At 38.5% G+C, this 22,384-nt stretch overlaps 1 long non-coding RNA gene across 1 annotated transcript; it reads right to left on the bottom strand.

The window, feature by feature from the left end:
* Positions 1-1,717: 1,717 nt before the first annotated feature.
* Positions 1,718-21,992, bottom strand: LOC121726139. Its single transcript, XR_006035488.1, has 3 exons — positions 21,925-21,992; positions 15,195-15,200; positions 1,718-1,728 (listed from the first exon to the last, which is right to left on the bottom strand). It is a non-coding gene; the product is annotated as an uncharacterized LOC121726139 (long non-coding RNA).
* Between the last annotated feature and the right edge of the window lie 392 nt (positions 21,993-22,384).

The raw sequence follows: 22,384 nt of genomic DNA, 5'->3' as shown, positions 1-22,384 counted from the left end.
GATTCGCATTTTATTAAAACTTTGTTATTTAATTTTATTGAAATTGTTCTTGTACTTATTATAAAATTTTATTAAGTGAAAAGTGGTTAACACAATTTATGCAATTAATTAATAAACTTGTTGAGTCCTGTTAAATCTATTTTTCTTGTTGAACGACTTAAACAATTTTCTGATTCCATAATTTTGTCTCTGCTAATATTCATCGTCATATTATTATAATAACAAATTCTCCCGTGGAGTATGTTAAACAGGTAGGAGGAATTATTTGAGTCGGTAAACTTGGTAGTTGGGAAACTCGAGGCATACGAGCCTCATATCTTGCGGATTATTTTCAATCAAACTACAAACTTCCACCAGAGTTAGTTCCAATCAAGGAGGGATTATTTTGGGATAAGTTAATGCTACGTTTTGAGAATGAAGAGAGTTTTAGGAGTTAGGAAAGCTAGAATAATTTGCAATTGTAATCGTGAGAGAGCCATGCTTCGGCACAAATGGGCCGGCTCGACTGGAGAAATACCATGGGCTCACATAAAACCGGCGTGAAACAGCGCCTGCGCTGTGTTTCGCCGAGTGAGTGAGTTTACCGGAGGCCCTACGGTCTTCCCTATTTCCTTCCCTACCCTCCCCTATTCCCTTCCGTTAACTATCCTCCCCTACCCTATTACCCTATTCCCTCTTGAAAGGCCGGCAATGCACCTGCAGCTCTTCTGAAGCTGCGAGTGTCCATGGGCGACGGAAGTTGCTTTCCGTCATGTTACCCGTTAGCTCGTTTGCCCCCTTATTTCATAAAAAAATGATGAAAATGTAGACAGGTAAAAACAAAGTTAGGTAGTTCCATTTTAATGAATCTTCATATACCATCGAGGAAATTGATTCGTAGGCAGTTGACAGACCAACGTCATTTGGTCGGATCATGTCAAAGTTCAAACCGAGTCGGCAGATCACAACATTGAATGTTGTGATCTGCCGACTCGGTTTGAACTTTGACGTAACGCGACCAGTCTATAACGTAGGTCCCCCATCTGCCTAGGAATTTACTTCTCTGATAGTACTTATTAATTATTATTATTACCTATTCCCGCCTATACCACAGAATATATATTAATACCACTAAACTGATTTTGAAAAATATTGGTATTGCAACACTGAAAGACGTATTAATGTTATATTACATAGGACAGTCTTTGTCGTGGAAAGCGTAGATTTCGGGCAGTAAATGGTTAACTTACTCAAACTGACAGAAACACAACGTAAACGACGTTTCAAGGCGGTTTTATGTGAGGCAGTTTTATGTGGTGTTATAGACCCAGTAAAGCCAATCCATTCTTGCCGAAGCATGACTCGCACATGGTTTTTCAAAGCATGTATACCAAAACAGGAAAGCAAAGCAATTTTGACAGATTATTTTTTTAAATATTTTAAGTGTACGACTCTGTCTTGGCCCAGTTTTAATAAAATTCTAAGCCGGTTTAGTTGGCTTTGGCGCGGCATTTATTAGCACTAAATTAATTAAGCTTCATAATAACGGTATAATGAGATAGTTTAACAAAATATCCTACAATATAAGCTTATTAAAACACTGATATATTTATCTAAAGAATTTTCCAAGGATAGAAATGGAATACCCATTTCTATCCTTGGAAAATTCTTTAGATAAACAAACAAACTGAAAATATTATATTTAAATATTGTCTATTTTTTGTTTCAGTACGGCGGATATTATTAGTACTTTACCTAATTTACTTACTTACTTTTTCAGCCGGGTGCCGTTTGGGGATTGATGGGTATTAATCACGTCCACAAACGGCAACCGGCTGTCGCATAACAATTGAAAATCTTTTGTGTCTGCGATTCCCACGATTGAGGTATTAATGTAATAATGCTACGAAATATTATAAGTGATAATTTCAGATAATAGTTAAGAGAAATTATCGGTAAATTACTTACTTACGTAATTCGGTCGAGTAACATCAAGCCCAGCCAATCACGGCTAATAATGATTTGACATAAGTCAATAAAATTTATCGAAACTTAAATAATAATTTCATAAATTAGCCTTCCAAAAGCAATATCAGATTCACAATTTACTTTATGAAAAGTTGAGATTATAAAAATAAAACTGGAAAGGGTGGGTTGGTCTGGATTCTCGACTCATAGGTAATAATTTACTCTCTTGGGCCTCAGAGACTTTTCTTATACTAATATTATAAAATATGCGAAAGTGTCTGTCTGTTAACAGACTGCTGTTACCTCTTCACGCCCAAACCGATGAACCGATTTTGCTGAAATTTGGTATGGAGATACATTGAGTCCTTTTTCTTAACATGGGGAAATGCTTTACGTATCCCCGGCAAATTGGGGATATCGGCCGGGTTATGTGGGACTCCTGTCTACCCACTAAAACCCCATGGTGCTCCACTCATCGCAACCTACCGCAACTCTACCAGCGATCATCTACAGACCCGACACCACCCCGCTATTCGGGGGGCCGCGAGATACCTTGAGTCCCTGGGCACAATTAGAGTTACGGGATAAAATAATTTTAATAACACAGGTTTTTTTTTCTGTACTTGCGTATTTCTAATAATACCAACTACATATTTGAACGTAATCTGAGAAGAGATTATAATAATTTTGATCCTCTAAAAGCTTTCAATAGTTTTTAGTATATTTCTATGAAAATCACCTTGATTCATGATCAAATAATTAAGAAAAGAGTAGAAGAATCTCCTGATCCAGATGAAAGCGAAAGACGCCACCCAAGGACACACAACATAACTCACAAAATTACACGCATAATGCAACTCTAGTGTTGCGAGTTGCGTTCAAAAACCTTAAACTTTTACGAAAATCTTACTAAATAATATTACATAAATAGGTATATAAAAATCAATACTTATTTCATCGACATTTACACTGTGTACGTGTTCTTTGAGAGTTCACTGTGAAAGTAGCAGCGCCAAAAGACCAAAAATGTTTTCAGTTCTGTATGGGGAAACTCGTGACGCTTGGGCCCTTGCTCATACAAAAGTAAAAAAAAATTTCGTCTTTCTGATCTGCTACTTCACAGTGAACTCTCTACAAGGAACACGTACGCACCCTAAAGTATTATCACTTATTTTTGTTACACCCTGTATACATGAGAACGGCTGGACCGATTTAGATAAAATTTAGTGCAGATGTAGAGACCATGGGGATGGACATATTAAGCTACTTTTTTTACTTTTTAATTCCTTTGGGATTTTACTTTGCATACGAAGTCGTGGGAAACAGCTAGTAAGTACATAATATCTATGCTAATATTATAAAGCGGAAGAGTTTGTTTGTTTGTTTGAACGCGCTAATCTCAGGAAGTACTGGTCCGATTTGAAAAATTATTTCAGTGTTTAGATTATTATTTATCGTTGTTATTTATCGAGGAAGGCTTTATGCCATATTTTATCACGCCAAGACTAATAAGAGCGAAGAAATAGAGAAAAAGGTGGAAAAAACGGGGGAAATTATTTGAAAGGGCTTATCTCACGAATTACTAGAGCAATTTTTCTGTTATTTGGCACAGATAAAAAGTAGACCACGTGAAAAATCATGGCTTTTTTTTGTGGACTAATGCCCGGTTCCTATATCTAACGAATCGTCACTGTACATCAGCTACCAAACGTTTTACACTTACGGGTAACGAACCGTTAAAGGCGTTTCACAAAGTTATTTTAGCTTCTACCTGCTACGAACAGTCGTTAGTAACGCGCTAACCGAAGCCCTCCCGACGGTAATACTTCGTTTTGATATTAAAACCCTACTCATTTCAAATTTATGGTAACCAATGTTTATTAACGGCTTGATCACTTTAATAATCACTTAAATAATCCGCGTTTTATTTAATTTGGTTTGTTACGATGAAGAAAAAAAACATTTTAGTAGAAAATGTAGTTCGGCAATAATTGGTAAAACTTGGTAAGTTTTACCAATTATTGCCGAAGAGAACAAAACGCAAAATACCTATTATATACTGTGATCATTGATTTGACATTTAAAATAATATTTAAAATTAAAATTTAAAATGCTTAAAATAATGAAATCTAAAATTAATAAATAAATTAACATATCCCTACTTGATCACAGTAGGTTAACCAAATTTGGAAAAAAGTATAGTATTAAGTGTTTATTCAATTGGTATAAACAAAAATAATGTTACTTGATTAGTTTTTTGTAAATTAAATTTTTTTGCAAAATGACCCGGATAAAGGCCAACTTTGACTCTCTTTAAAAAAAATTACAAAGAATATCGATCTCGGAGTTTTACTCTAATGTTTATATAGCTATCAACTATAATATTTTGAAAGAAAAACAAGGTGGAACAAAATTGAGGTTTTTATCACACTGTGCATCGTAAGTAGGTTCCTTTCCAGGCACCAAAAGTAAAATAATTTTGATCATTCTATTTTTAAGCAACAAATTAAAACAGTCACTACATACATACCTGCAGGTTCCCTTCACTTTTAAGTAAGGGTATATTATATTTTCAGCAAGTAAGCTTTCAACGCACGGTTTATCCAGTCGAAATCTAAGCTAAAAATCTGAATGATCCTATGATTGTTACCACTATTTTCGTCGGAATCAGATCCATTCCAGTCTGATAAAATTTCTAGATCACTAAGATCAGTCTGATCACTGTCTGAATGAGACATAATGAGTATTTCTCACAATATTAAAGAACACAACAACGTTCAACCGCCTGATTTCGCGCGGTATGTAAACAACTAACGTCTAGTAAACTTGGACGTAACAAAATAATTTATAGAAACGCCACATGCTTCCATGCCCATACAATAACCTAACGGTCCGTTATAAAAGCCCTCCCTACCGCCTACCATCCGCAGGTACCAAGCATACGGTAACTTTGCTTACGAAACGTTTTTTATAGAAACACTTTCGGGTTACGCCTCGTCCTCGAATCTACCATCCGTAAGCAAAACGATTCGTTTTGTGTATATTGGAACCGGGCATTATATGTCTGTGAAATCCCTAATTTACGCGAGTGAAACCGCGCGGAACGTCTAGTCCTACTACGAGTAGTCCTACTTCCTACTAATATTATAAAGGCGAAAGTTTGTTTGGATGTATGGATGTGTGGATGTATGGATGTTTGTTACTCTTTCACGCAAAAACTACTGAACAGATTTTAATGAAACTTTACAATAATATAGCTTATACATCATATTAACACATAGGCTACAATTTTAACCGACTTTCGAAATGGAGCAGGTGTTATGTTCGTTTTTTTATCTTCAACGATTACTCCGCCGTTGTACTAACCGATTTTCAAAATTTTTCTTTTGGTGTATAGGTAATCATTCCAATTTGGTACCATATTCATAAAAGTGGTGACCTAATGAAGAGATCCATAAGTAATCGAGGGAACTCCTCAAAATTTATATGGAAATATGTGGTGAATTCGGTTTCGTGAGCAGTATTCTAAGCATATGCTACCAACAAGTAAGATTTTGCACCAAGGTATACCATGGTTCAAAAGGTGCTGAGAGAACTCCTGACTCTTTATAGATACAAGTTTGGGAGTTTCGACGTTGTTTTAAGAGAGGAAAGCATATGCTACTATGCAAATTATCTTCATCTTAATCATCATCACTACCATAAACCGTTATAGAACCATGTGTCGTCCCGTTTTGACCTTATTATTGGTAATTTTCATAGTCTTTAATCACTTTAACCGCGGGTAACACCGCGGGGCACAACTAGTACATTATATTGTAAAAATATACGACACTATCTTGATACTTTTGTCACATGAGGTAGTAAATAGTGCGAGGAACCAATCTTGATGCCACCTATATTAGTGCTGATGATGGATTCTGACTGCCTCCGAGCATGCGATTGTCATACCAGGGTACTTAGACAACTTGTATTGGCAGAGTTACAAATCAGAAAATGGGATTTGACATGAGGCATCGCAAACATTAACTTGGCGATGCATAATATCAAACCCCATTTTTGTCGCTGCCGATTTTATCGTGAGCAAATTGTCTAAGTATTCCGGTATGCTCGAAACGCAAGTTCAGAGAATATCCATCATACTAAACTAGTCTTCTGATATTTAACTTCCCTGTCTAATTTGTCGAGTTCAACAGTCTAAGAACCCAGGTTCGCATGTCAACAACCCGCTCAGGGCCGCCTCGGTCACGCATCCCTTTACGACCTTCAACTGTGTCAACCCTCTGCTGAATATTTTATGACGCGATATAATTACATCACATTTGGCGAATTTTGTAGGGAAATGAGGTTTTTTTGGACTAAAAGTCTATATTTCTAGTCTGTACATTACGGAGGTAATCATACGCTTATTACGAATTTTTGGAGAATAAAGAGGTTTCCTTTCGGTGACTATAATCATCTGTCTACAGAGTGTAACAAAAATAAAAATAATATTTTAGGGTATGTATGTGTCCCTTGCATAGAGTTCATTGTGAAAGTACGTAAATGTAAGTAAACGCCGGTCCGAAAGAGGGGAGGGGGGGGGGGGGGCACAGGGGACATGACCGGCGACATGAAACCGGCCACAGTCACCGAAATCTGTGTGGGAGCTATTATATATTGTGAAAGTAGCAGCGCTGAAATAGTAATATTTTTGTTATTTGCATGGACAAGCGCCCCAGAGTTATAAGTTAGTCCAAACAAAAGATTTAATAAAAAAAACTAGTATCACTTAGTTTTGAACTTCTGTTACATCTGTAGACAGATGATTGTGCACCGAAATAAAACCTCTTTAGTCACCAAAAATTCGTTTTAAGCGTATAGACTAGAAATAAAAATAGCCGACTTTTAGTCCAAAAAAAATTCATTTCCCTACAAAATTCGCCAAATGTGATGTACTTAATTATAAAATATTCAGCAGGGGGTTGACACAGTTGTTATATCCTGTACATATCTAAGTATAATCTAACTGATTTATATGAGAAATCAGGGTAGGTTTGGTTTGAGGGTAAGTCCGGTTCGGCATACTCACTGATTTACGATTTATTTTAATCTACCCTGTATCGAAATTTACTCAGGTTGTAAGCACTTGCTAATTACAATTAAATAATGATTATAACGAAGCTTAATGTCATCAAGCGTAAAATCCTTAATAGTTGTGTCTACAGTCTACACCCTTTCTGAAACGTTTTTAAAATAATACAAAAACAAAAGCAAATCGCTGCCATTATTACAAACATAATCCTCACTAAATACACCAATCTAACTCAAAAGAAACCTATTGCAGACGCGAACATGAAAATATCTGCTGTACATTCCTCTCGTCGCGTAATCAAATAAAGCACCTTATCACAGTAAACTAAAGTCGTTTTTCCAACGGCCTCCAACTCCATTAACCCCTCAAACAAAAGCAACCTTATTTTCTTAATTCATGTTTATCACTGCGGTGGAAATTTCAGTGCCGAAACAGAATTTTAAATGTCGTCAGCATATTTAAATGTTGGTAAAGAATATTCCGCCGTAATTAAAAACAGAGGTACTCGTCTGTAAACTTGGGAGCTTTGGGCTTTAAATCAATTGAATAAGACCATATTAAGAGGATACACCAGGGACGAGCGAAATTGAAAATAGGTATTTGAAAATGTATTGCTGTCTCACCATCTCAAGTCTCCCATCGCAGAGCGCGATAGAGACAACACGACAAAAGTTCTAATAAAAGAACAGAAAATCTTCGATTCGTTGTCCGCTGATTCCTTCTCCAAAACTTAACCGATTTAAGTAATTTTTTCATTAAGAATTAAAGCCAGGCTTGAGCTGTGTTCCTATGTTTTATTTTTTTTTGTATATTCTAGCATCAGTTTAAATAGAAGTCTTTGTATTCTAGCCAGTTTTGTTCTAGCCATTTTTTTGGGTTTTTGAACGTTCTTATCTTTTTTAATAATAAAAATATGAAAAAAAAGAAAACATAGGGACATGCTAATAGTGGCCATAGATATTCAGGAAAAAAATCATAACACTACCGGCATTATCCAGGGAGAAAACAGGGGACAGCGTTTGTATGGGAAAACGGCGGTGTGGAATTCTCTTAAGGGAGATCGCAGACGGCACACTCTTTGTGTGATCGAGTCTGCGGCGCACATATCTGCATGGCGCGGGCGCGGCCATGCAGATTGTATGTGCGCCGCAGACTCGTTTACACAAAAAGCGTGCCGTCTGCGATGTCCCTAATCTTGAGACCGGCTGAACCGATTTGGCTAATTTTAGTCTTGAAAATATGTTTATGAAAGTCCAGGGAAAGTTTATTTAGGAGGGAAGTGATGCAAAGTTCACCGGGTCCTCTAAGGGTCACTAGACCACTACCGCAGTGGCATTAAAAATCTTTCATCAACAGTCTCTGATACTTCTAACGATAAATTAAATCTATGAAGCCTGTGGTCATACCGCGTACGCCAACTGTATCGATAGTACTATGTATTCGATAATCTCGAGTTATTGGTTGTTTACGGGAGTATAAATATTTAAGTTAGACAGTTAGAATGCCCTTTAGCTCAGTATTAGTAATTCTAAGTGTGTTTTATGATAAAAGTTTTTATCGGCCAGATACAACTGTAGAGCTGGAGCTTTACATTCGGTATACAAAATCTGTTGTTGTGGTTCTATTCTTTTAGGTATCTGTGATTTTATTGCAAATAAACGCGCATATTTGGGATAGTCCTGCTTTTTCTGCCTTTACATAATCATGTAAAGATAAAACAATAGGGTCAGAAAATGTAAAAATAACCTTTACGTAATTTGTGGACGCCCCCTTACCCAGTATGGTCCAACGTGAAAAGAGGCCTTTTCACATCGACCTCCCATATAAAATCCGAAAAACCTTTTCCGAAACTTTACCTGCGAGATAAAAGCGTATAAATAACTAAAAAAATCATTAAAGGGAGTTTTAAATTCTCTATAATGAGTTCCTTATCTCTCGTCCCATCCGTCTGGCGGCGCCGTAAATTATGAACCCTGTAATGTTTTCGCCTATAATCCGCGCTCAAGTGCGAGGGGGCTAAGGGTCTTTGACAGTCACTACAAGCAGCGCGTAGGGATGAATATTCAACAAATGATCACAGCTAAAAGTATGGGAATACTTATAGTTTGAAATAATTCCTACTCTTTCTTATGATTTCGTTGAGGGTCCCAACTCCCAACTCAACTCCCAAGACAGTTAAGCATGTCTGTCGGGCACCCCTGAGATCAAATCAAATTTTTCGTTGTTAGTTCCTGATGTCGATCACAGCCAGAGAAAGCAAAGGAATTCTATGACCGGCCAAATGTCTGTGTAAATGTGTATAGTCTGTCAAAAAAGTGAAGAAATTAAAAAGTGGCAACATCGTAGTGTCATCCCTTTTTTTCTTATATTGATGACACTACGAATAACGATGTTGCCACTTTTTAATTTCTTCACTTTTTGACAGACTATTTACTGTAAGTGTACTGTAAAACCCAGGATAAGGTTTCACGTTACTATGGGGGAGAGCTGTACCCTAGCACTAGGATACCTAACACCTACCACCCTAATGCCCTAAGGTCCTAGCTCTAACCATAGGTTTTTGTGATATATAAATATATGTAATAAGTCCAGGAAACCTGCTACCATGAGACCTAAGGTAGCAGGCGGATAGTTGAAGGGAATAAAAGGATGGAAATGATTTTCTCACTGTCAATCACCCAGGCTCAGGTGACTGTGGTTAGGCTAAAGGTGTCTTGGCCACAGTGAGAGGTTGTCGGTAGGGATTTGGGAGTCGGTCGGAACACTTCCAGAGAGTAGCCCTGGACGAGTGTTTAAGGGTAGGAAATGGGAGATGAGAGAGACACAACTAGAAGTTGATATCAGATTTATTATAACTAATTCTTACAATATATACTTCTTCACTTTTACGCACACAAATATTTACAAGTCTCCTAAACACAACACATATATGTACAAATTATGCTATTCATCACTTTATTTAGAGTAGATTGAGTTCAGTAGTTTAAGAATGTGATGAGTGCGACAACGCGAACTAGTTCACATGTTCAATGCTGAACATATACTCTGTGTCATCGATAAAATCCTAGTTTGGGCGCTACGGTCGCGGTAGCACATAGTTTGAATGTCCATAAAGCAATAAACCTCTTATAATAAATTTCCCTTTCTTTTCGCAGTAGTAGAGTGGTATTCATAGGCAAGAGAGACTTTCAGTGAGTCAGAATATCTTGTGATTTGATGCTGTAAAACCCAAAAAAGCTTTGAAAGATTTAAGACCGAATATTTCCTCTTCCTAATTGGTACGTTTAAGAATAAATTGAGTCACATGATTTTATTATGCCTGTACAATGTACGATCAGAGAAAATTATTAATAGGTAGCCGGACGTATGTTATTTGGCCCGGTTACGTGAAGCCCAGCTGCCAGATCATAACTAAATTCAATAACTTGACATAGCGTGTTAACCAAGTTACGTAGGTTCGCAATCTGCCTATATATCAATTTCCCTGAGGGTACATCACAGAAGGTACCTCATAACTTTAACAAGCGTTATTTCCTCTATCACACTTTATGCGCATACGGACGGAGCGTAAAATTCGGAATTTTTAATTAAATTTTTCCCAAGGACAGATAACATTTCCATGTGGGTTCCAGTTATCAAAACCGTGAATTATAATGTGGTATCAGAGGAAGAGGAAGACATAAAGAACGCGGCGGGCGATAGCGCCGTAATGCGACCAAATGATACTAGATAGCTTTAATGTATGCGGTGTGTTTCCCGATTCTAAAAGCGCGCTGTTTTACGCGCCTTTTTGCTTTGCCATTTAGGACGACTAACGCCACCGTGTGTTAAGCCTGCAAGCTTATATTATGTGAGGAATGAGGTCTTCCGAAAGAAGAATTATTATCCTTAGGGCCGGGACACATAAACACGATACGACGTCGTGTCGTACCACAATGCGGCATCGTTTCACGATGTCGCGACGTAGTTTTTTACGATGCTCGTCGTAGATTCCCACGACGCGACGTCGCATCGTGAAACGACGCCGCATTGTGGTACGACACGACGTCGTATTCATGTTTATTGTCCCGGCCCTTACTAATTGTTATAAAAGCGAAAATCACACAGTCTGTCAATCTGTATTTCTGTTTTTCTGTTTGTTTGATTTCTAATTTAGTACGGATACACTTTAAGATGGGAAAGGACATAGGATAGTTTTTGTTGTGAAACAACGGTTTCCACGCGATAAACTAATTTGGATACAACCGACTTGAGGAACTTGCGAGCATCGCCTAGTACCTATATTTATACGTGGGAGAGCCATGCTTCGGCACGAATGGGCCGGCTCGACCGGATAAATACCACGTTCTCACAGAAAACCGACGTGAAACAGCGCTTGCGCTGTGTTTCGCCGAGTGAGTGAGTTTACCGGAGGCCCAATCCCCTAACCCCTACCCTATTCCCTTCCCTACCCTCAACTATTCCCTTCCCTTCCCTTACCTACCCTCCCCTATTACCCTATTCCCTCTTAAAAGGCCGGCAACGCACTTGCAGCTCTTCTGATGCTGCGAGTGTCCTTGGGCGACAGAAGTTGCTTTCCATCAGGTGACCCGTTTGCTCGTTTGCCCCCTTATTTCATAAAAAAAAATATAAATTATTGGCACGTATACACAGTTTTTTTAAATAATTTAAGTACCTAGGTAGTAAAATAAAATTGACTCTATATTTAAGAGACTATAATTGATACTGTAGATGCTGTCGGGTGCAGCGTTTGTATCGCCCCGCTATAACGTAACAAATATCCAAACTTTCACTTAGTGATAGATCGTTACCAAGTTATGATGATTGGATATCAGAGATCCGGCGCGGAAGGCCAGATCCGGCGCAAACTTCGATCATTAGTACCCCGGTTCTACTGCCTACCCACTACTTGATTAACGGCATTAATTTATACACTGAATATGATATTATTATTTATTATTAAATTATTACCTTTGAAATGTTAGCTTTTATTCACGGCTCCGCTCGCGTGAAATGGTATCTCTATTCCCTGCTAAATTATATTTTGATCCCCTATTGAACTCCTTATGAGGTAGAATTTTAACACACGCTTTCATGAGTATTCTTATTAGTTATCTATAAGGTATAAACTACATTAAATGACATAGACATTAATAACAAAAATGAAACCTAGATCTAACGGCTTTTAAGTTATTTGAGTACAAACTGGCTAAAATAATAATATTCCATCAGAGAATAATATTCAATATGAACATTGAGGGAAAAAGACCACGAGGCCGCAGTCCCATGCGTTGGTCCGATCAAATCCGCACTTGTCTTCGACGCTCTTTGAGTAGCCGAAGGTAGGACCGGTGGTAGGCATCATGTAGGACATTCTGAAAACATTTATTTTAAATTTATTCAGAAATAAAACAATTTTGATTTTGATTGATTTTGATAGCAACACCATAAAGGAAGGTCATAGCAGGGGGAGGTTCGACGACGACCCTCAGACATGAGGAACACGACTAGAGGAGGAGGAGAGGATAAACAATGAATCACTCACAAATCTTACAATATCACTTGTCAAACAAAAAATATACGAAAAAAATCAAAGGTAGGTAAAGCAACAAACAATATTAATATGGAAACGATATTAAAATGTAAACGTTATTACTGTATTTTTTCATTATTTGCCTCCCTTTAAATAACGTTAAACAATTTAATCAAAGGCACAATTCTTCGAACACAAAATTTTTTCTAATAATTAGAAAATCGTTCCACAAATATTTTAATAACGGATCACCGGACTTGCGTAATTTTGAGATCAGCTTTTTTCCTGAAATATTAAAGTTTATAAAAGTGACTTTGTAAGTTTACTTAAAAAGTAATCCTTGGTTAATTCTAGGAAAATAAGGTAAGTTTTACACCAGAAGAAAATTCTAACATATTCTCGAAAGTATCATATTATTATTATGATTCATACGTGGGAGAGCCATGCTTCGGCACGAATGGGCCGGCTCGACCGGAGAAATACCACGTTCTCACAGAAAACCGGCGTGAAACAGCGCTTGCGCTGTGTTTCGCCGAGTGAGTGAGTTTACCGGAGGCCCAATTCCCTTCCCTATCCTCCCCTATTCCCTTCCCTTCCCATCCCTACCCTCCCCTATTACCCTATTCTCTCTTAAAAGGCCGGCAACGCACCTGCAGCTCTTCTGATGCTGCGAGTGTCCATGGGCGACGGAAGTTGCTTTCCATCAGGTGACCCGTTTGCTCGTTTGCCCCCTTACAGTGTGTACGTGTTCTTTGTAGAGAGTTCACTGTGAAAGTAGCAGCGCTAAAAGACTAAAAATGTTTTCAGTTCTGTATGGGGAAACTCGTGAGTCGTGACGCTTGGGCCCTTACTCATACAAAAGTAAAAAAAAAAATTCGTCTTTCAGATCTGCTACTTTCGCAGTGAACTCTCTACAAGGAACACGTACGCACCCTAAAGTATTATCACTTATTTTTGTTACACACTGTATACATGAGAACGGCTGGACCGATTTAGATAAAATTTAGTGCAGATGTAGAGACCATGGGGATGGACATATTAAGCTACTTTTTTTACTTTTTAATTCCTTTGGGATTTTACTTTGCATACGAAGTCGTGGGAAACAGCTAGTAAGTACATAATATCTATGCTAATATTATAAAGCGGAAGAGTTTGTTTGTTTGTTTGAACGCGCTAATCTCAGGAAGTACTGGTCCGATTTGAAAAATTATTTCAGTGTTAGATTATTATTTATCGTTGTTATTTATCGAGGAAGGCTATATGCCATATTTTATCACGCCAAGACTAATAAGAGCGAAGAAATAGAGAAAAAGGTGGAAAAAAAGGGGGGAAAGGGCTTATCTCACGAATTACTGGAGCAATTTTTCTGTTATTTGGCACAGATAAAAAGTAGACCACGTGAAAAATCATGGCTATTTTTTGTGGACTAATTTGTCTGTGAAATCCCTAATTTACGCGGGTGAAGCTGCGCGGAACGTCTAGTCCTACTAGTCCTACTTCCTACTAATATTATAAAGGCGAAAGTTTGTTTGGATGTATGGATGTGTGGATGTATGGATGTTTGTTACTCTTTCACGCAAAAACTACTGAACAGATTTTAATGAAACTTTACAATAATATAGCTTATACATCATATTAACACATAGGCTACAATTTTAACCGACTTTCGAAATGGAGCAGGTGTTATGTTCGTTTTTTTATCTTCAACGATTACTCCGCCGTTGTGAACCGATTTTCAAAATTTTTCTTTTGGTGTATAGGTAATCATTCCAATTTGGTACCATATTCATAAAAGTGGTGACCTGATGAAGAGATCCATAAGTAATCGAGGGAACTACTCAAAATTTATATGGAAATATGTGGTGAATTCGGTTTCGTGAGCAGTATTCTAAGCATATGCTACCAACAAGTAAGATTTTGCACCAAGGTATACCATGGTTCAAAAGGTGCTGAGAGAACTCCTGACTCTTTATAGATACAAGTTTGGGAGTTTCGACGTTGTTTTAAGAGAGGAAAGCATATGATACTATGCAAATTACCTTCATCTTAATCATCATCACTACCATAAACCATTATAGAACCATGTGTCGTCCCGTTTTGACCTTATTATTGGTAATTTTCATAGTCTTTAATCACTTAAACCGCGGGTAACACCACGGGGCACAGCTAGTATATTATATTGTAAAAATATACGACACTATCTTACTTTTGTCACATGAGGTAGTAAATAGTGCGAGGAACCAAACTTGATGCCACCTATATTAGTGCTGATGATGGATTCTGACTGCCTCCGAGCATGCGATTGTCAAACCAGGGTACTTAGACAACTTGTATTGGCAGAGTTACAAATCAGAAAATGGGATTTGACATGAGGCATCGCAAACATTAACTTGGCGATGCATAATATCGAACCCCATTTTTGTCGCTGCCGAATTTATCGTGAGCAAATTGTCTAAGTATTCCGGTATGCTCGAAACGCAAGTTCAGAGAATACCCATCATACTAAACTAGTCTTCTGATATTTAACTTCCCTGTCTAATTTGTCGAGTTCAACAGTCTAAGAACCCAGGTTCGCATGTCAACAACCCGCTCAGGGCCGCCTCGGTCACGCATCCCTTTACGACCTTCAACTGTGTCAACCCTCTGCTGAATATTTTATGACGCGATATAATTACATCACATTTGGCGAATTTTGTAGGGAAATGAGGTTTTTTTGGACGTAAAGTCTATATTTCTAGTCTGTACATTACGGAGGTAATCATACGCTTATTACGAATTTTTGGAGAATAAAGAGGTTTCCTTTCGGTGACTATAATCATCGGTCTACAGAGTGTAACAAAAATAATATTTTAGGGTATGTATGTGTCCCTTGCATAGAGTTCATTGTGAAAGTACGTAAATGTAAGTAAACGCCGGTCCGAAAAGGGGGGGGGGGGGGGGGCACAGGGGACATGACCCCCCCCCCCCCCCCCAAATCTAAGGTCAGATTGAAAAATCCCAAAATCTCTCCAAATAATAAAAGGAAATTTCTAGCTATCCCCTAACCACCACTGCGTCCGACCTTAAAAGGCCCATTCACGGCAGGACTGCAGTGAATGGGCCTCACTGATTGGTTCATACTCGGTGTTTCCGGCCGGCAACACCGAGACTGCCGTGCAGTCCTGCCGTGAATGAGCGCTTTTGGACAGCTGTCAACCCAGAACCGTCCAAGGGCTTAGGGCGCAGATAAAAAAAAATGTTAGTGAAGTGACTAGTGAGTGACCCCCCCCCCCCCAAATTTCAGGCTGCGACCGCGCCTGGTGGTACAGTGCGCGGCTCTTGACTCGGAGGTCGTGGGTTCGATTTCCGCATTGAAAACATGTTATTTCCGAGTTTGGTTAGGACAGCGCAGGCTGCTCACCTGATTTTCTGACAAGTAAGATGAACCATGCGTCGGATGGGCATGTAAAAAGTCGGTCCTGCGCCTGATCTCTCGCCAGTCGTGTCAGTCTTCGGTTCCACTGGGTTATGAGAGTAAAGGAATAGAGAATATATATTGTGAAAGTAGCAGCGCTGAAAGAGTAATATTTTTGTTATTTGCATGGACAAGCGCCCCAGAGTTATAAGTTAGTCCAAACAAAAGATTTAATAAAAAAAAACTAGTATCACTTAGTTTTGAACTTCTGTTACATCTGTACACAAATGATTGTGCACCGAAATAAAACCTCTTTAGTCACCAAAAATTCGTTTTAAGCGTATAGACTAGAAATATAAATAGCCGACTTTTAGTCCAAAAAAAAATTTTTCCCTACAAAATTCGCCAAATGTGATGTACTTAATTATAAAATATTCAGCAGGGGGTTGACACAGTTGTTATACCCTGTACGAGTACATATCTAGTCTGTCTAAGTATAATCTAACTGATTTATATGAGAAATCAGGGTAGGTTTGGTTTGAGGGTAAGTCCGGTCCGGCATACTCACTGATTTACGATTTATTTTAATCTACCCTGTATCGAAATTTACTCAGGTTGTAAGCACTTGCTAATTAAAATAAAATAATGATTATAACGAAGCTTAAGAGGATACACCAGGGGCTAGAGAAATGAAAAAAAAGTACGTGTAATATCTATAGCTGTCTCCCTTACCTCAAGCCTCTACCGCAGAACGCGATAGAGACAACTGCAGAAAATCCAGAAAATCAACGATTCGTTGTCCCCTGATTCCTTCTCCAAAACTTAACCGATCTAAGTACTTTTTTCATTAAAGATTAAAAAAAGGCTTGAACTGTGTTCCTATGTTTTGCTTTTTTTGTATAATCTAGCCAAATCTGTTTTCTGGACGTTTGAACACGGCGGAAAATCTGGCCATTTTTTTGGGTTTTTGAACGTTCATATTTTATTTAATAATTAAATTATGAAAAAAAAGAAAACATAGGGACATTGTATTAATGGCCGTAGATATTCAGGAAAAAAATTATAACTCTACTAGCATTATCCAGGGAGGAAACAGGGGACAACGTTTGTATGGTAAAAAGGGCGGTGTGGACTCCTCTTAATGTCATCAAGCGTAAAATCTTTAATAGTTGTGTCTACAGTCTACACCCTTTCTGAAACGTTTTTAAAATAATACAAAAACAAAAGGAAATCGCTGCCATTATTACAAACATAATCCTCACTAAATACACCAATCTAACTCAAAAGAAACCTATTGTAGACGCGAACATGAAAATATCTGCTGTACATTCCTCTCGTCGCGTAATCAAATAAAGCACCTTATCACAGTAATCTAAAGTCGTTTTTCCAACGGCCGCCTCTCCATTAACCCCTCAAACAAAAGCAACCTTATTTTCTTAATTCATGTTTATCACTGCGGTGGAAATTTCAGTGCCGAAACAGAATTTTAAATGTCGTCAGCATATTTAAATGTTGGTAAAGAATATTCCGCCGTAATTAAAAACAGAGGTACTCGTCTGTAAACTTGGGAGCTTTGGGCTTTAAATCAATTGAATAAGAGCATATTAAGAGAATACACCAGGAACGAGCGAAATTGAAAATAGGTATTTGAAAATGTATTGCTGTCTCACCCATCTCAAGTCTCCCACCGCAGAGCGCGATAGAGACAACACGACAAAAGTTCTAATAAAAGAACAGAAAATCTTCGATTCGTTGTCCGCTGATTCCTTCTCCAAAACTTAACCGATTTAAGTAATTTTATTAAGAAGTAAATTCATTAAGAATTAAAGCAAGGCTTGAGCTGTGTTCCTATGTTTTATTTTTTTTTTTGTATATTCTAGCATCAGTTTAAATAGAAGTCTTTGTATTCTAGCCAGTTTTGTTCTAGCCATTTTTTTTGGGTTTTTGGACGTTCTTATCTTTTTTAATAATTAAATTATGAAAAAAAAGAAAACATAGGGACATGCTAATAGTGGCCATAGATATTCAGGAAAAAAATCATAACACTACCGGCATTATCCAGGGAGAAAACAGGGGACAGCGTTTGTATGGGAAAACGGCGGTGTGGAATCCTCTTAAGGGAGATCGCAGACGGCACACTATTTGTGTGATCGAGTCTGCGGCGCACATATCTGCATGGCGCGGGCGCGGCCATGTATATTCAGGAAAAATATCCCTAATCTTGAAACCGGCTGAACCGATTTGGCTAATTCTAGTCTTGAAAATATGTTTATGAAAGTCCAGGGAAGGTTTATTTAGGAGGGAAGTGATGCTAAGTTCACCGGGTCATCTAAGGGTCACTAGACCACTACCGCAGTGGCATTAAAAATCTTTCATCAACAGTCTCTGATGCTTCTAACGATAAATTAAATCTATGAAGCCTGTGGTCATACCGCGTACGCCAACTGTATCGATAGTACTATGTATTCGATAATCTCGAGTTATTGGTTGTTTACGGGAGTATAAATATTTAAGTTAGACAGTTAGAATGCCCTTTAGCTCAGTATTAGTAATTTTAAGTGTGTTTTATGATAAAAGTTTTTATCGGCCAGATACAACTGTAGAGCTGGAGCTTTACATTAGCTATACAAAATCTGTTGTTGTGGTTCTATTTTTTTAGGTATCTGTGATTTCATTGCAAATACACGCGCATATTTGGGATAGTCCTGCTTTTTCTGCCTTTACATAATCATGTAAAGATAAAACAATAGGGTCAGAAAATGTAAAAATAACCTTTACGTAATTTGTGGACGCCCCCTTACCCAGTATGGTCCAACATGAAAAGGGGCCTTTTCACATCGACCTCCCATATAAAATCCGAAAAACCTTTTCCGAAACTTTACCTGCGAGATAAAAGCGTATAAATAACTAAAAAAATCATTAAAGGGAGTTTTAAATTCTCTATAATGAGTTCCTTATCTCTCGTCCCATCCGTCTGGCGGCGCCGTAAATTATGAACCCTGTAATGTTTTCGCCTATAATCCGCGCTCAAGTGCGAGGGGGCTAAGGGTCTTTGACAGTCACTACAAGCAGCGCGTAGGGATGAATATTCAACAAATGATCACAGCTAAAAGTATGGGAATACTTATAGTTTGAAATAATTCCTACTCTTTCTTATGATTTCGTTGAGGGTCCCAACTCCCAACTCAACTCCCAAGACAGTTAAGCATGTCTGTCGGGCACCCCTGAGATCAAATCAAATTTTTCGTTGTTAGTTCCTGATGTCGATCACAGCCAGAGAAAGCAAAGGAATTCTATGACCGGCCAAATGTCTGTGTAAATGTGTATAGTCTGTCAAAAAAGTGAAGAAATTAAAAAGTGGCAACATCGTAGTGTCATCCCTTTTTTTCTTATATTGATGACACTACGAATAACGATGCCACTTTTTGACAGACTATTTACTGTAAGTATACTGTAAAACCCAGGATAAGGTTTCACGTTACTATGGGGGAGAGCTGTACCCTAGCACTAGGATACCTAACACCTACCACCCTAATGCCCTAAGGTCCTAGCCCTAACCATAGGTTTTTGTGATATATAAATATATTTAATAAGTCCAGGAAACCTGCTACCATGAGACCTAAGGTACCAAGCGGATAGTTGAAGGGAATAAAAGAATGGAAATGATTTTCTCACTGTCAATCACCCAGGCTCAGGTGACTGTGGTTAGGCTAAAGGTGTCTTGGCCACAGTGAGAGGTTGTCGGTAGGGATTTGGGAGTCGGTCGGAACACTTCCAGAGAGTAGCCCTGAACGAGTTTTTAAAGGTAGGAAATGGGAGATGAGAGAGACACAACTAGAAGTTGATATCTGATTTATTGTAACTAATTCTTACAATATATACTTCTTCACTTTTACGCACATAAATATTTACAAGTCTCCTAAACACAACACATATATGTACAAATTATGCTATTCATCACTTTATTTAGAGTAGATTGAGTTCAGTAGTTTAAGAATGTGATGAGTGTGCGACAACGCGAACTAGTTCACATGTTCAATGCTCTATAATAAATTTCTCTTTCTTTTCGCAGTAGTAGAGTGGTATTCATAGGCAAGAGAGACTTTCAGTGAGTCAGAATATCTTGTGATTTGACGCTGTAAAACCCAAATAAGCTTTGAAAGATTTAAGGCCGAATATTTCCTCTTCCTAATTGGTACGTTTAAGAATAAATTGAGTCACATGATTTCCTTATGCCTGTACAATGTACTATCAGAGAAAATTATTAATAGGTAGCCGGACGTATGTTATTTGGCCCGGTTACGTGAAGCCCAGCTGCCAGATCATAACTAAATTCAATAACTTGACGTAGCGTGTTAACCAAGTTACGTAGGTTCGCAATCTGCCTATATATCAATTTCCCTGAGGGTACATCACAGAAGGTACCTCATATCTTTAACAAGCGTTATTTCCTCTATCACACTTTATGCGCATACGGACGGAGCGTAAAATTCGGAATTTTTAATTAAATTTTTCCCAAGGACAGATAACATTTCCATGTGGGTTCCAGTTATCAAAACCGTGAATTATAATGTGGTATCAGAGGAAGGGGAAGACATAAAGAACGCGGCGGGCGATAGCGCCGTAATGCGACCAAATGATACTAGATAGCTTTAATGTATGCGGTGTGTTTCCCGATTCTAAAAGCGCGCTGTTTTACGCGCCTTTTTGCTTTGCCATTAAGGACGACTAACGCAACCGTGTGTTAAGCCTGTAAGCTTATATTATGTGAGGAATGAGGTCTTCCGAAAGAAGAGTTATTATCCTTAGGGCCGGGACACATAAACACGATACGACGTCGTGTCGTACCACAATGCGGCATCGTTTCACGATGTCGCGACGTAGTTTTTTACGATGCTCGTCGTAGATTCCCACGACGCGACGTCGCATCGTGAAACGACGCCGCATTGTGGTACGACACGACGTCGTATTCATGTTTATTGTCCCGGACCTTACTAATTGTTTTTTTTTTTTTAATTAGCCTATGCTGTCCCACTGCTGGGCAAAGGCCTTTTTTTTTTCTCGCTCCTGCGCCACCGTTGGCCAGCCTGGCTGGTATGCCTCCAGCTCATCGCGCCATCTCTTTCTTGGCCGGCCACGGTTGCGTCGTCCGTCTTCGGGTATCCATACTAATTGTTATAAAAGCGAAAATCACACAGTCTGTCAATCTGTATTTCTGTTTTTCTGTTTGTTTGATTTCTAATTTAGTACGGATACACTTTAAGATGGGAAAGGACATAGGATAGTTTTTGTTGTGAAACAACGGTTTCCACGCGATAAACTAATTTGGATACAACCGACTTGCGGGACTTGCGAGCATCGCCTAGTACCTATATTTATACGTGGGAGAGCCATGCTTCGGCACGAATGGGCCGGCTCGACCGGATAAATACCACGTTCTCACAGAAAACCGACGTGAAACAGCGCTTGCGCTGTGTTTCGCCGAGTGAGTGAGTTTACCGGAGGCCCAATCCCCTAACCCCTACCCTATTCCCTTCCCTACCCTCAACTATTCCCTTCACTTCCCTTCCCTACCCTCCCCTATTACCCTATTCCCTCTTAAAAGGCCGGCAACGCACTTGCAGCTCTTCTGATGCTGCGAGTGTCCATGGGCGACGGAAGTTGCTTTCCATCAGGTGACCCGTTTGCTCGTTTGCCCCCTTATTTCATAAAAAAATATATATATTATTGGCACGTATACACAGTTTTTTTTAAATAATTTAAGTACCTAGGTAGTAAAATAAAATTGACTCTATATTTAAGAGACTATAATTGATATTTTAGATACTGTCGGGTGCAGCGTTTGTATCGCTCCGCTATAACGTAACAAATATCCAAACTTTCACTTAGTGATAGATCGTTACCAAGTTATGATGAGTGGATATCAGAGATCCGGCGCGGAAGGCCAGATCCGGCGCAAACTTCGATCATTAGTACTGTTGAATCGAATAAGGCCTCCTCTGTAAACCTCCTTTGTTATTAAAAAAACATACAAGTGACAATTTGTAAGAAGTAAGTCTAAAAGTATGGCTCATATTGGCAAGATATAAAATTAGTAAAATTAATGTTGGGAAAAGTTTATGAGATGAGAATATATATTGTTACAAGAGAATTAATTTTTTTATTTGAAGTTTAGAATCCCAACATCCAGAAGGCCACATAGAGTAGTGGTCATTTTGGTCCGTGACGAGCCGGATCATTTTGGTCCGTGAAAAGGCGGATCATTTTGGTGTTTGAAGATCCGGATTCCTGTGGTTTTTGTCCAATGCGTGGAAACCAATGCTAGATCGGCATTGAAGCGCATCACGTCGGTACTGAAGTATCAACGTGCAGCAAGGAGAAGCTGCAGTTGGTACCACTGTCACTGTAAGTGTGGCAGTTGTCACCAAGCCAAGCA

This window comes from Aricia agestis, chromosome 4, assembly GCF_905147365.1.
Source record: "Aricia agestis chromosome 4, ilAriAges1.1, whole genome shotgun sequence".
Classification (NCBI taxonomy): Eukaryota; Metazoa; Arthropoda; class Insecta; order Lepidoptera; family Lycaenidae; genus Aricia; species Aricia agestis.
This window is presented reverse-complemented; position numbering and strand designations above follow the sequence as displayed.